Source organism: Ranitomeya imitator, chromosome 9, assembly GCF_032444005.1.
Source record: "Ranitomeya imitator isolate aRanImi1 chromosome 9, aRanImi1.pri, whole genome shotgun sequence".
Classification (NCBI taxonomy): Eukaryota; Metazoa; Chordata; class Amphibia; order Anura; family Dendrobatidae; genus Ranitomeya; species Ranitomeya imitator.
The window spans coordinates 22,906,883-22,921,162 of NC_091290.1; the positions used below are offsets into that span (position 1 = coordinate 22,906,883).

Consider the following 14,280-nt stretch of genomic DNA (forward strand, 5'->3'; position numbering starts at 1 on the left):
TATCTAAATAAATAATTAATGGGATGTAGCACTCCATCACACTTCATTGTGTCAATCTGCAGGGGTCTCTCAATTACAATTAGATGAAAGTCGGCCAGACACGCTAATTTTAATGGGACTGTCCAACTCCAATAGAGGGAAGAACCAGCCAGTCCTTTTGTTTCCAGCAGAGATACACCCCTGGCAGACGCGACCTCATTTCTCACAAAAGGAAGACAATTGAACGCTGGACCGAGCTGACTGCTCATGTGTATGGGGGAGTCGGAGAGAATCTGCCTAACGGACATTCAGCCAACTGCTCCCTTGTTTATAGTCAGTTTTAATCCTGGGAAAACCCCTTTAAAATATCCTCTATTTCGGATACATTTTAAATGTCAGCCCAACAGTGAAGAATATTGGAGATTGTGGTGAAATATGTGTATATATATCTATATGTGTGTAGTGAGATATGTCTAGGGTTATATGTGTGACTAGTGATAATGTAACATCTGTCCTGAAGGCAAGTCGCACCCAGGTGTTAATAGGTACTTCCTTGGGACTAGTAGAAATTGTGTCTTCATATCTCAACAGGAGGTCTGGCTAGGGCCAAGAAGAAAGGAACACTTGACACCTCCTAGTGCTTGGAGGGGAGATGTTAAGTGCGGCCTGAGGGTATCTATTACTGAGAACCTTTTCACAAGTGTCTCAAGAGAAAAAATAATATATTCATTAGTAGCGCGGCCGTGGCCAATCAGAAAGCCAGCAATTATGATATTACCCTGAGGGGCCAGTCTAGAAACCTGACCTCCAGACCAAAGTTATAAATTTAGGCTGTAGACAGAGAATTGTGTTCACATGATGGGGGCAGCCTGAGAATCTGGTGTGATCCAATCTACATTCGTTCTACCCTCAGGGAGCAGAAAGCAACTACCAGTTAGATAATTTCTGTAAGTTCTCCTCTTTATTTTATACTGTTTTGCATAAGTTGTATGTCTTTTTATTATCATATTTTTATACCTTTTTCTTATTGTAAGCACTGACCCTTTTGTTATTAAAGCATAAAACTTTAACAAGTTGAACCTTGAATGTTCTAAAAGAATCCATAGCCTAAGGTGTGTGATCCTTATGAGTGAGACATTATTAATATTATTAGTTCCGGGACTCATCGCCCGTGTATTCGGTGAGTGGTGGCAGCGTGTATGAGCGGGTGTGTGGCCTGGCTCTGTGTGTGAATTATGCTCCCATTACAGCATAGGACAGAGGTTGAATGCTGGACAGAGTGGGGAGATAGATTAACCCTTGCAGGCACAACCCCAAGTCACGTGTGAGAGCAGGCATGTGACGAATAAGTGACACCACGGAGAAGGGATCCGTGACAGAGATATAATTCCATGTCAATTATATGTATCCTACTGGACATGGTATGGAATAAACCCCTTCAGCACATGCAGTGGTAACATGACACCTGGCCAGCTTTAAACAAAGGATTCATATCCCCACCAGCTAGCTGGCATGCAACCTTCCACAGGAAGACCCCTGTGGATCAAAGCCATGCGGCCTGAGTCCTTTGTTCAGCCAGCTAGGATTTCATAAAGGAGTTATGAAAATACTATATATCCTAGCTGTACATCGTGCATATTTCCGAGATCACCAGAAAAGGGCAAGCACCTGCCTGGGTCTTGAGCCATTCTAATATGCACAGCAAAGGAGAAGCATAGAACAGCCAGTAGCAGCTAGGTAGCAAAATTGTGTTTAGTCTCTATGAATAGCAGGGGCCTGGTTGGATTTGATGGCGCCAAAACTGCTGACCTAGTACCGTCCAGAAAGGAGCTTTCATAGGTTTTGGAAGCTTTATCTCCAAATCTCCAGATGGGATTTAGGTTCAGCGTAGAGTGCAGAAGGGGAGTGACCTACAGTGCTAAATGCTTGTGTGAAGCTATCCTATTGCTTTTTCTCTGGGATGTCACGTGGACACATCATGTGAGAAGGCACACACCAAGGGCACCAAGAGCCTCCCATGTGGCATCCCATCCCCCATAAGCCAGGCATTTCATCTAACTGGTAACTGACCATATGTTCTGCTTATACCTTTTGCTCTATCACTATTGTATTTGCTTATCTGACCATTATATATGTATAATCATTGTGTATATATAGTGTATTGTATAGTGTGCACTTAAGGAAATTAAATATATAATTTAACCTTGGGCTGCTCTTTTATCTCAATCCACAAATCCATTTCTCGGCATAATCTCACATGCTACTGGGGGCCGGTTCCTGGCCCGATATAACCAGGTGTAACAGACCAGGTGTATATCGAATGAGGAACTGGTGGCAGTCATACCGGGCTGATAAGGTTCTGCTTCACTGGTGCTAGTGAAAGGGGCCTCTCAAGGTGGTGGCAAGTGTGGTGCCACGTCAGTGACTGCGTGGTCCACCTTCTCTCCCAGTGTCTCCCTGGAACCATGTGGACAGGGGGATGTCTGTAAAATTGTGCCAAGCTGACCTTATGTGTCCCCAGCGGATGTATAACGTCACGGTACAAGAGGGGAGACCTTACCATGTGATCCCACTGACGTAATATTGATGTCGGACGGGGTGGCGAGGTGTGGATCCTTCATGTTCCTTACACCACAATTATGGCTTCCATGGTGGGCTTATCTTCACTACTGTAATGTGAAACCATATATACACTACTCACAAAAAAGTTAGAGATATTTGGCTTTCGGGTGAAATTTCAGGATGAACCTACAGTACCCTCTAACCTTTTCAGGTCTCAGTACTTTTTGAACAATTTGCTGTTCAACAATGACTTTAATGGCAAAATTCTCAACAGGTGTGTGATCCATGAATCGGCCAATAAATTTCGGGGTTCAATTAGAATTGGTATTAAACAGTCCTCCTCATCACGCTGGAGACACGGTGCAATGGAGATACAGGGAGACTAGAATATTCACAGAGAGGCAGAGAAGTAGAAGTCGTTTGGCCACATCCCACGTTGAGGACCGTTTCATTGAGAACAATGCCCTTCGGATGATGAATGTCACATTTCCAGGCACATTTAAGGGAGGTGAGGGGCATCCAAGTGTCATGTCAGACCATTCGAAACAGTTTACATCAGTGTGGTTTGCGTGCTTGATGACCTGCAAGGTACCAGACCACACATCGCCATGCACAGGCATCATAGTCTTGCATGGGCCAGAGCGCATCTACGCTGGATGAAGGAGCAGTGGGCCTCAGTGCTGTTCACTGATAAAAGTCTATTCACGCTGAACAAAAAGATGGCTGCCAACGATGTTGGAGAAGTCAAGGAGAGCGCTATCCATCAGGCACTGTTGTCACTAGACGAGCCTTTGGTGGTGTTTAAAAAAAAAAAAAAACATTGAGAAAATTAGTCCGAAAATAAGTGTTGCAAACTTTCTTTAAACATGTACAAAAAGAAAAAAGGCTTATTCATCAAAAAAAGAAGTATCAGCAAAGTTGATAGTTGGACACAGGTATAAAGAACATAGTGTCCACAAAAAGATTTTTAGTGGGTGGGAGGATAAATGGATGACCAGAAACTACATAAAGCGCCAGGCCTCATATAAGCAGTATCATCTTACTGCATGTTTACACTTAAATAGATCTCAAATGCCTATTTTATGCCTTCATGGCTAAGGAGAATAACAATTATTAGCAAACGAGATCTATGATACCTAAGGGTGCGTATACTGTCATGATTCCAATGGCAGGGAATCACAAAAGGACAAGCACCAACGAGCTCTAGGGTGATGGAACCTGAGCTGACCGCGACCCTAAACCTGAACACACAAATAACAATAGCCGGGGAACGTGCCTACGTTGATCCTAGACGTCTCGCACCAGCCGAAGATCTAACTTCCCCTATTAGAAGAAACACAGACCTCTCTTGCCTCCAGAGAAATACCCCACAGAAATAGCAGCCCCCCACATATAATGACGGTGAAATGAGAGGAAGGCACATACACAGTATGAAAACAGATTCAGCAAAATGAGGCCCGCTAAAACTAGATAGCAGAGGATACAAAAGTAAACTGCGCGGTCAGCAAAAAAACCTTCAAAAAACCATCCTGTAATTACTTGAACTCATGTTCCAATTCATGGAACATGAGGAGCAATTACAGCCCACTAGAGCAACCAGCAGCAAAGAAACAATTATATGCAAGCTGGACAAGACAAAAATAAAGCAAAACGTGGAACAAGAAAATCAAAACTTAGCTTGTCCTGAAGATTACTGAAGCCAGAAGCTGAGGTAACAAAACACTCTGATAACCTTGATAGCCGGCGGGGAAAGGACAAGAAAGCCCGGTTAAATAGGAAACTCCCAAATACTAATAGAACAGGTGGACACCAGAGACAGCAGAACACAAATCACCCAGTACCATCAGTAACCACCAGAGGGAGCCCAAAAACAGAACTCACAACAGTACCCCCCCCTTGAGGAGGGGTCACCGAACCCTCACGAGAACCACCAGGGCGACCAGGATGAGCCCTATGAAAAGCGCGGACCAAATCATCAGCATGAACATCAGAGGCAACCACCCAAGAATTATCCTCCTGACCATAACCCTTCCACTTGACCAAATATTGGAGTTTCCGTCTGGAAACACGAGAATCCAAGATCTTCTCCACAACATACTCCAATTCTCCCTCCACCAGCACCGGAGCAGGAGGCTCAAGCGAAGGAACAACAGGTACCTCATACCTCCGCAACAACGACCGATGGAACACATTATGAATAGCAAACGATGCCGGGAGATCCAAACGAAACGACACAGGTTTAAGAATTTCCAAGATCCTATAAGGACCGATGAACCGATGCTTGAACTTAGGAGAAGAGACCTTCATAGGAACAAAACGAGAAGACAACCACACCAAGTCCCCAACACGAAGTCGAGGACCCACGCGGCGACGGCGATTGGCAAACTGCTGAGCCTTCTCCTGGGACAACTTCAAATTGTCCACCACATGACTCCAAATCCGATGCAACCCATCCACCACCATGTCCACTCCAGGGTAATCAGAAGGCTCCACCTGACCAGAGGAAAAACGAGGATGAAACCCCGAATTACAAAAGAAAGGAGAAACCAAGGTAGCAGAACTAGCCCGATTATTAAGGGCAAACTCGGCCAGCGGCAAAAAGGTAACCCAGTCATCCTGATCAGCAGAAACAAAACACCTCAAATAAGTTTCCAAGGTCTGATTAGTTCGCTCCGTCTGGCCATTCGTCTGAGGATGGAATGCAGACGAAAAGGACAAATCAATGCCCATCTTAGCACAGAACGTCCGCCAAAATCTAGACACAAACTGGGATCCCCTGTCAGAAACGATGTTCTCCGGAATCCCATGCAAACGAACCACGTTCTGGAAAAACAGAGAGACCAACTCAGAGGAGGAAGGCAACTTAGGCAAGGGTACAAGATGAACCATTTTAGAAAAGCGGTCACACACAACCCAGATGACAGACATTTTTTGAGAGACAGTGAGATCCGAAATAAAGTCCATGGAAATGTGCGTCCAAGGCCTCTTCGGGATAGGCAAAGGTGACAACAATCCACTGGCTCGAGAACAGCAAGGCTTAGCCCGAGCACAAACCTCACAAGACTGCACAAAAGAACGCACATCCCTCGACAAGGAAGGCCACCAAAAAGACCTGGCCACCAAGTCTCTAGTACCAAATATTCCAGGATGACCTGCCAACGCAGAAGAATAGACCTCGGAGATGACTCTACTGGTCCAACTATCCGGAACAAACAGTCTCTCAGGCGGACAACGATCAGGTTTACCCGCCTGAAACTCCTGCAAAGCACGTCGCAAGTCTGGGAAGACGGCCGACAAAATCACCCCATCCCTAAGGATACCAGTGGGCTCAGAATTTCCAGGGGAGTCAGGCACAAAACTCCTAGAAAGAGCATCCGCCTTCACATTCTTTGAACCTGGCAGGTATGAAACCACAAAATTGAAACGAGAGAAAAACAGTGACCAACGAGCCTGTCTAGGATTCAGACGCCTGGCAGACTCAAGGTAAATCAGATTTTTGTGATCAGTCAAGACCACCACACGATGTCTAGCACCCTCCAGCCAATGACGCCACTCCTCAAATGCCCACTTCATGGCCAAAAGTTCCCGATTACCCACATCATAATTCCGCTCAGCGGGCGAAACTTTTCTAGAAAAGAACGCACATGGCTTCATCACCGAGCAATCGGAGGCTTCTCTGTGACAAAACCGCCCCCGCTCCAATCTCGGAAGCATCAACCTCAACTTGGAAAGGAAGCGAAACATCAGGCTGACGCAACACAGGAGCAGAAGAAAACCGGCGTTTAAGTTCCCGAAAGGCCTCCACAGCCGCAGGAGACCAATCAGCAACATCAGCACCCTTCTTAGTCAAATCCGTCAAAGGCTTAACAACACTAGAAAAATTAGTTATAAAACGACGATAGAAATTAGCAAAGCCTAAGAACTTCTGCAAACTCTTAAGAGATGCAGGCTGCGTCCAGTCACAAATAGCCCGAACCTTGACAGGATCCATCTCAATAGTAGAAGGGGAAAAAATATACCCCAAGAAAGAAATCTTCTGGACTCCAAAGAGACACTTTGAGCCCTTTACAAACAAGGAATTAGCCCGCAGGACCTGAAACACCTTCCTGACCTGCTGAACATGAGACTCCCAGTCATCAGAAAAAAACAAAATATCATCCAAATACACAATCATAAATTTATCCAGATATTCAAGGAAAATATCGTGCATAAAGGACTGGAAGACTGAAGGAGCATTAGAAAGTCCGAAAGGCATTACCAAATACTCAAAATGGCCCTCAGGCGTATTAAATGCGATTTTCCACTCATCACCTTGCTTTATTCGTATAAGATTATACGCACCCCGAAGATCAATCTTAGTGAACCATTTAGCCCCCTTAATGCGAGCAAACAAATCAGTCAACAAAGGCAAAGGATACTGATATTTTATGGTAATCTTATTCAAAAGACGATAATCTATACAAGGCCTCAAGGACCCATCTTTTTTGGCCACGAAAAAAAAACCTGCTCCCAAAGGGGACGAAGATGGACGGATATGTCCCTTTTCCAAGGACTCCTTAACATAATCCCGCATAGCAGTATGCTCTGGCACTGACAGATTGAACAAACGACCTTTAGGAAATTTACTACCAGGAATTAAATCTATAGCACAATCGCAATCCCTGTGAGGAGGAAGCGAACTGAGCTTAGGCTCCTCAAAAACATCCCGATAATCAGACAAAAATACAGGAACCTCAGAAGGAGTAGATGAAGCGATAGAAATCGGAGGTGCATCATCATGAACCCCCTGACATCCCCAGCTTAACACAGACATTGTTTTCCAGTCAAGGACTGGATTATGAGTTTGTAACCATGGCAGACCAAGTACTAGAACATCATGTAAATTATACAATACCAGGAAGCGAATCACCTCCTGATGAACGGGAGTCATACGCATGGTCACTTGTGTCCAGTACTGAGGTTTATTCATAGCTAAAGGTGTAGAGTCAATTCCCTTCAAAGGAATAGGGACTTCCAGAGGCTCAAGACTAAACCCACATCGCTTGGCAAATGACCAATCCATAAGACTCAGGGCAGCGCCTGAATCTACATAGGCATCGACGGAAATGGATGATAATGAGCAAATCAGAGTCACAGACAGAATGAACTTAGACTGTAACGTACTAATGGCAACAGACTTATCAACCTTTTTTGTGCAGAGCATGCTGCTATAACATGAGCTGAATCACCACAATAAAAGCACAACCCATTTTTCCGCCTATAGTTTTGCCGTTCACTTCTAGACTGAACTCTATCACATTGCATTGTCTCAAGTGCCTGTTCAGAAGACACCGCCAAATGGTGCACAGGTTTGCGCTCCCGTAAACGCCGATCAATCTGAATAGCCATAGTCATAGACTCATTCAGACCCGTAGGCGCAGGGAACCCCACCATAACATCTTTAATGGCCTCAGAAAGGCCATCTCTGAACTTTGCAGCCAGGGCGCACTCATTCCACTGAGTAAGCACTGACCATTTCCGAAATTTTTGACAATATATTTCTGCTTCATCTTGCCCCTGAGAGAGAGCTAATAAAGCTTTTTCAGCCTGAATCTCCTGGTTAGGTTCCTCAAGGAGCAAACCCAATGCCAGAAAAAACGCATCCACATTAAGCAACGCAGGATCCCCTGGTGCCAATGCAAATGCCCAATTTTGAGGGTCACCCCGCAGGAAAGATATAATAATCTTAACCTGCTGAGCAGGGTCTCCAGAAGAGCGAGATTTCAAAGAAAGGAACAGCTTGCAATTGTTCCTAAAATTCAGAAAACTAGATCTATCTCCAGCAAAGAACTCTGGAATAGGAATTCTAGGTTCAGACATAGGAGCATGTACAACAAAATCTTGTATATTTTGAACCTTAGCAGAAAGATTATTCAAGCTGGAAGCTAAACTCTGGACGTCCATGATAAACAGCTAAGGTCAGAGCCATTCAAGGATTAAGAGGAGGAAAAAAAAAAAAAAATCAGCCTGGCTGCAGTTAAGGCTAGGCAGCAACCTCAGAGGAGAGAAAAAAAAAAAAAAACTTCCTCAGACTACTTTTCCTCCTACTTCAGCCCAAACATTTTGGCCGGCTATACTGTCATGATTCCAATGGCAGGGAATCACAAAAGGACAAGCACCAACGAGCTCTAGGGTGATGGAACCTGAGCTGACCGCGACCCTAAACCTGAACACACAAATAACAATAGCCGGGGAACGTGCCTACGTTGATCCTAGACGTCTCGCACCAGCCGAAGATCTAACTTCCCCTATTAGAAGAAACACAGACCTCTCTTGCCTCCAGAGAAATACCCCACAGAAATAGCAGCCCCCCACATATAATGACGGTGAAATGAGAGGAAGGCACATACACAGTATGAAAACAGATTCAGCAAAATGAGGCCGGCTAAAACTAGATAGCAGAGGATACAAAAGTAAACTGCGCGGTCAGCAAAAAACCCTTCAAAAAAACCATCCTGTAATTACTTGAACTCATGTTCCAACTCATGGAACATGAGGAGCAATTACAGCCCACTAGAGCAACCAGCAGCAAAGAAACAATTATATGCAAGCTGGACAAGACAAAAATAAAGCAAAACGTGGAACAAGAAAATCAAAACTTAGCTTGTCCTGAAGATTACTGAAGCCAGAAGCTGAGGTAACAAAACACTCTGATAACCTTGATAGCCGGCGAGGAAATGACAAGAAAGCCCGGTTAAATAGGAAACTCCCAAATACTAATAGAACAGGTGGACACCAGAGACAGCAGAACACAAATCACCCAGTACCATCAGTAACCACCAGAGGGAGCCCAAAAACAGAACTCACAACAGTACACCACTCTAAAGATACATAGAATTCACGGAAATATAGCTCCATTAAATCTTACCCATATTCCCTACATGGAACAGTACATCACCAGCCCCAACGCGTGTTTCGCGTGGACTTCCTCAGGGGGCTGTGATTCGCTGTGTTGCGATCATCTTTATAAAAGGGACTCCCCACAGATGTTCATTATCACAGCTTTTTGGTCGGCGCATGTGCACTGACTCACGCCACGGACTTGGCATAATTTCCATCATCTATGATGCAGCGGGGCAGGATAAATCCCAGGTGATGTCACTTCCCTGCTCCCATCAGGGAATGAAGAGGTTGTCAATAATGCCCCGCAAAGAGTCACATCACAGGTATGCGCAGGGACTACTGGAGTCCCTGAAACAAGTGTCACTAATGAAGCTTCGTTTTAGAGAATTTTTAATTCAAGTATATTGGTAAATAGTTTACATTACTGCAATAAATAAACAGAGATGTAGGATGAAAATTAAGTTGCATTTTGGACTACAACTTTAATCATTTAACAAAACAGAGCAATGGAAACTGGTAAACCCTGGTATGGACATCAACAATACGGGAGCAGAAGAAGTACCCCTGATTTTCCTTGGCAAATTTGGAAAGGAGACTGTAGGTTTTAGACCTACAGGTGAGGAATTTTTGTATTTTTAAGCGGTAGGAGAATCATGATATTAGGTCCTCAATGCAATAAATAGCATTTGTGACACATCAGTCTTCTCCGCCTATTCAGATCAGAATGCCAATTTAAAATTTTGGCAGATAAATGTAATTAGCAGGTTGGGTTCTCATGAGAAACTGCTAATTTTTATTCACTGTGGGTGGTTTCAGGCAGCAGGGATTTAGCACAAAGGCTGCTCGCTGCTTGTATTCTACAGCTTCTTTCACCATATTATCACACAGCACAGTTACCACTCAAGAGCAAGTCGGGGAAAAAAAACAACTGCATTCATCCTAATAAACCGCAAAATGAACCCAACGTTGGATGGATGTCTTCATCTAGTGGGAGACGGAGGCTCCTCCACGATGCATTCTTCTTATGTGTAATTATACAGCAAACATACAGCCACAAATATCTAATTCTATTATGTTGTTTCCCCAAATGGGCGTTCTGCATGGAATTTATGGACAGCAGCAAGAAAGGGGATTGTTATGGATCCCGAAGTCGCACTTACTACATTTCCTATGGGCAATAAGGAAATTATTTCAAAAATATTTTGCTTTCATTGGAGCTGCGTGCACACTGCTGCCGAGATCCATAAACCCCATTAAAAAACTGAAGGATGCTATAATTCTATGGATTACTAGAATCTGTATGGCAACACTAGCACGCATGCAACCAAACATGTCATGTGTACTTTAGCAAAAATATGTTTTATTGCTACAGTACATCAAGCAACATTGTAATTAATCTTGAGTAAACATCTACCATTGTCACAACTCTGCTATAGGGTATCCCGGGACCAGAGGCTCCTTCCCTGTCCTGAACGCTACGGGCACCCTAGCTCACCCTGTTCCCTGGATTACTTCTCATGGTGAAGACACCAGGGCCACGGACTTGTCTTAACTCCTAAATCTGCTTTCAGTCTGTACCCTTCCCACACACAGGGAAGAGGGGAGTAGTAGTGTAATGTAGTACATCAACCAGACTGAGAAGGTAATACGAACAGGGATAAAGGGAAAAAAAAAAAAAACAATCATAAAAATATACTCCCCCAAACAACCGAGGAAAACACCGGGGAGTGGAGAATGGGGAAAAAACAAAAACAAATTAGGAGAAGAAAGGGATTGGCCCACAACCAAAGCCTAGCAACAGTCTCAGATAAATCCAAACACCTTGTCAAACAACAACCACTAACCACCAACTCCTAACCATGCAGCATGAAGCTACCTAGGAGTGCTACCCTGGGCACAGAATATATAGGAGAGGGGAGTGGCTAACAGTGAACAGCTGAGAGCCTTAATGCAGGAAAGCTCCCTGGAGCTTGCAATTGAGCAAATTAACCCCTGCATTGCTAAAAGAAACCTGCATCGTTTAATATGAAGGTGAATTGCTTCTAATCAGTGCAGGAGTTGGAGAAACCAGACTTCTGGCTCCTCTCTGTAGTGGTAAACCCGTGACAGCACTTTCGTTTATGCAGCTCCTACGCAGATATTGGTGTCCCCACAGTTACAGACTAAGGCTGCCGTCACACTAGCAGTATTTGGTCAGTTATTTTACATTAGTATTTGCAAGCCAAAACCAGGAGTGGGTGATAAATGCAGAAGTGGTGCATATGTTTCTATTATACTTTTCCTCTAACTGTTCCACTCTTGATTTTGGCTTACAAATACTGATGTAAAATACTGACCAAACACTGCTAGTGTGACGGCAGCCTAATAGTCATATGTTACTTCCTCTGCTACCTATAGACTGCAAATTAAGAGGACAGACAACTTTAGGATATGACTACACAGTAGTCGTAATGTTCTGCAACCATGGAGGAGATGCGAGGTCTGCATAGATGCTGTGTACCAAAACAGAAGGAGATTTTTAACTGTAGATTCATTGGAACAATGAAAAAAAAAGTTTTCTCCTTGCGTATAAAGAAATTTTTTTTGCTTTTACATTTCCCATACACAAAATAATATCTAGTGACAGATTATAATGTTATATATCCAACTTTGAAAAGAGGACCATAAATATTTTTTTTTTTACCTGGTGTAAATGCGGCTGTTCTCCTGAATCCAGCGTTGCATTTCTTTTGTTCCTGCTCCTCTCCGTTCCTGAGATATGGCCTCCTCTGCTTTGCATCTAAATAAAGTATTTTTGACCAAGTGGGTGTGGACTTCAACTCTTCTCTGAGAGTCTTCTTGAGGACTACACCCAGTTGGGACTACTTTACATACCTGGATGAAAGGGTCATATCTCAGAAACGGAGAGGCACAATAATAAAAGAAAAACATCGCCGGATTCAGGAGAACAGCGGCATTTACCTCAGGTAATTAAATAAAAAAAAAAAAAAACATTTATGGCAAGTGATAGGTGCTCTTTAAAGCACAAATAATAAATTCATTTTTTTTTTTTTCAAATTTCTTTCATTATTGTTGCAGATAAATCACATTGTATTTATGATTTTCTGTGTTACAGATTCCAAAGCTAAAACTGGCCACGATTCTCGCAGTATTCTGGAAATGCAATGCCTGCGGTGGGCACAAAAGCTTAATGGGATTTAAGAGGATGTTAAATTGTGCAATCAAATGTGCCAACGCATATGGATGTGGTCACAGAAACAGCTGATCAGATTAAAAAGCGGCCACAATCATCTCTTCCTCTCCGAAAACAATACCTAGAAAGCCGCCAAGTCCTCCTTCTGTGTAAGCAGATAGGGTTCCTGGACTGTAAGGTCCTAACACAAACTCCACAAAAGCCATACAAGCAGGAAAGTGGGCCAGAGCAGTCTCATTATCCCGGCTACAAGTACAGCTGATCATGGCTAAAGTAGAAGTCTATGGAAAAGAAGGCTGTGCCTTGGAAAATATTTTACAGGATTGCAAAAATAGAAACTAATTACTGTATACTTCCGGTCAGGAGAAACTACAGACTTATTGTGCTTGGAGTATAATGTCAAACTAAACCAAAATGTTCCCATTTTTACCTCTCAAAACAAATTTTGCTCTCCAGGACTTTATCTCCACCTACAAGCCTTAATTTTATGTCCACGTGTGTTAGGGGTCGAGTTCGTGCCTCTGCACAGAGGGAATCTCGAGCTATCTCCGCTGCGGTCTCCCATTCTTCTCCAGCCGCAGTGGAGACGTCGGTCACAGCGTCTGGCTCAGCCTGATAAAGTGCCGATGGTTACTGCTGCCTTTCCAGGCTCAGCCATTGTAACCAGTACTGGTCAGCGGCGAGCAGATGTCTCTGGGATTAAGTCCTGCTTTTCCCCTTCTGAGCATGCCCAGGGTAAGACCTCTCATTGGAGGTCGGGGGTCACATGCTCCGGTATTGCAGCATCTCTCATTGGTCCTCTAGGAAGGTCCTGAAGTTGCTCAGGTACTGCAGCTGCTTCCTTTGGTCCTCTAGGAAGGTCCTGTAGTTGTTGCAGCTATAAAAGGTTCTCATGGCCGCACAGCCATGCGCTAGTAGCAACTAACTTATGTGTTCTGAGCCAGTGTGGTCATGTGTATGTGGATTCAGGGCCCAGCTGAAATAAGCCCCTAGAATACCGGCACCTCCGGTGAGGAGTTTTGCGTGTGCTATTCTGACAGCATGACCACTGTTCACTCTATTTGGTAGCGGTGTTCCTCTGTGAGGTTAACAGGACACAGCGTTCTCTTGTCTTTAGTGACTCTGAAGTAACAGAGTTCGCTCATACCGCCATATAGTACCGTCAGTTACTAGCAGCGGGTTTTACTCCTGCACGGTGGACCCCGGGTTGCGAACGCACCGATTACTCTATAAATATATATTTGGTGCGTTCCGCCAAACACTAACACACGTGTCTCCTCTATCATACCCATGTCAGTCTATAAGGACCCACATCCAGTTTCCCATTGGGAGCCCAGGGAGAAGCCGAGAGCATTCTGTGGAGTTGTCATTTAGGAGCAAGCTCCTAAGCAGAGCAATACCCATGTCACAATGGTGTTGGGACTATGGGTGCTAACCAGGTCCCTAGAACTAGGGGTGCCCTGGTCTATCCCTGTCCTCGGATTACTCCTGAAGGTGGAGATGCCAGGGTCACGTGCCTTGCTATGCTCATACATCAACCCCTATGTGTCCCATCCCCTACCCCTAGTAGGAAGCTTAAGTGTATAGGAACACACTAACCAGACAAACAAGGGAAGGCAGACAGGGATAAATGGAAATCCCAACCATACAAAACACACACCAAA

The 14,280-nt window shown here is 44.2% G+C and overlaps 1 protein-coding gene and 1 long non-coding RNA gene across 5 annotated transcripts in view; one reads left to right on the forward strand and one right to left on the reverse strand.

Annotated features, from left to right (window-relative positions):
- Nucleotides 1–12,662, forward strand: part of LOC138648892 (uncharacterized) — a 30,568-nt gene extending 17,906 nt beyond the window's left edge. The window contains exon 3 of the long non-coding RNA XR_011315214.1: nucleotides 12,539–12,662. This is a non-coding gene — a long non-coding RNA (uncharacterized lncRNA). The remainder of the gene's footprint in view (nucleotides 1–12,538) is intronic.
- NELL1 (neural EGFL like 1) overlaps nucleotides 1–14,280 on the reverse strand; it is a 784,159-nt gene that overhangs the window by 677,995 nt on the left and 91,884 nt on the right. The gene's annotated exons all lie outside the window — the stretch shown is intronic.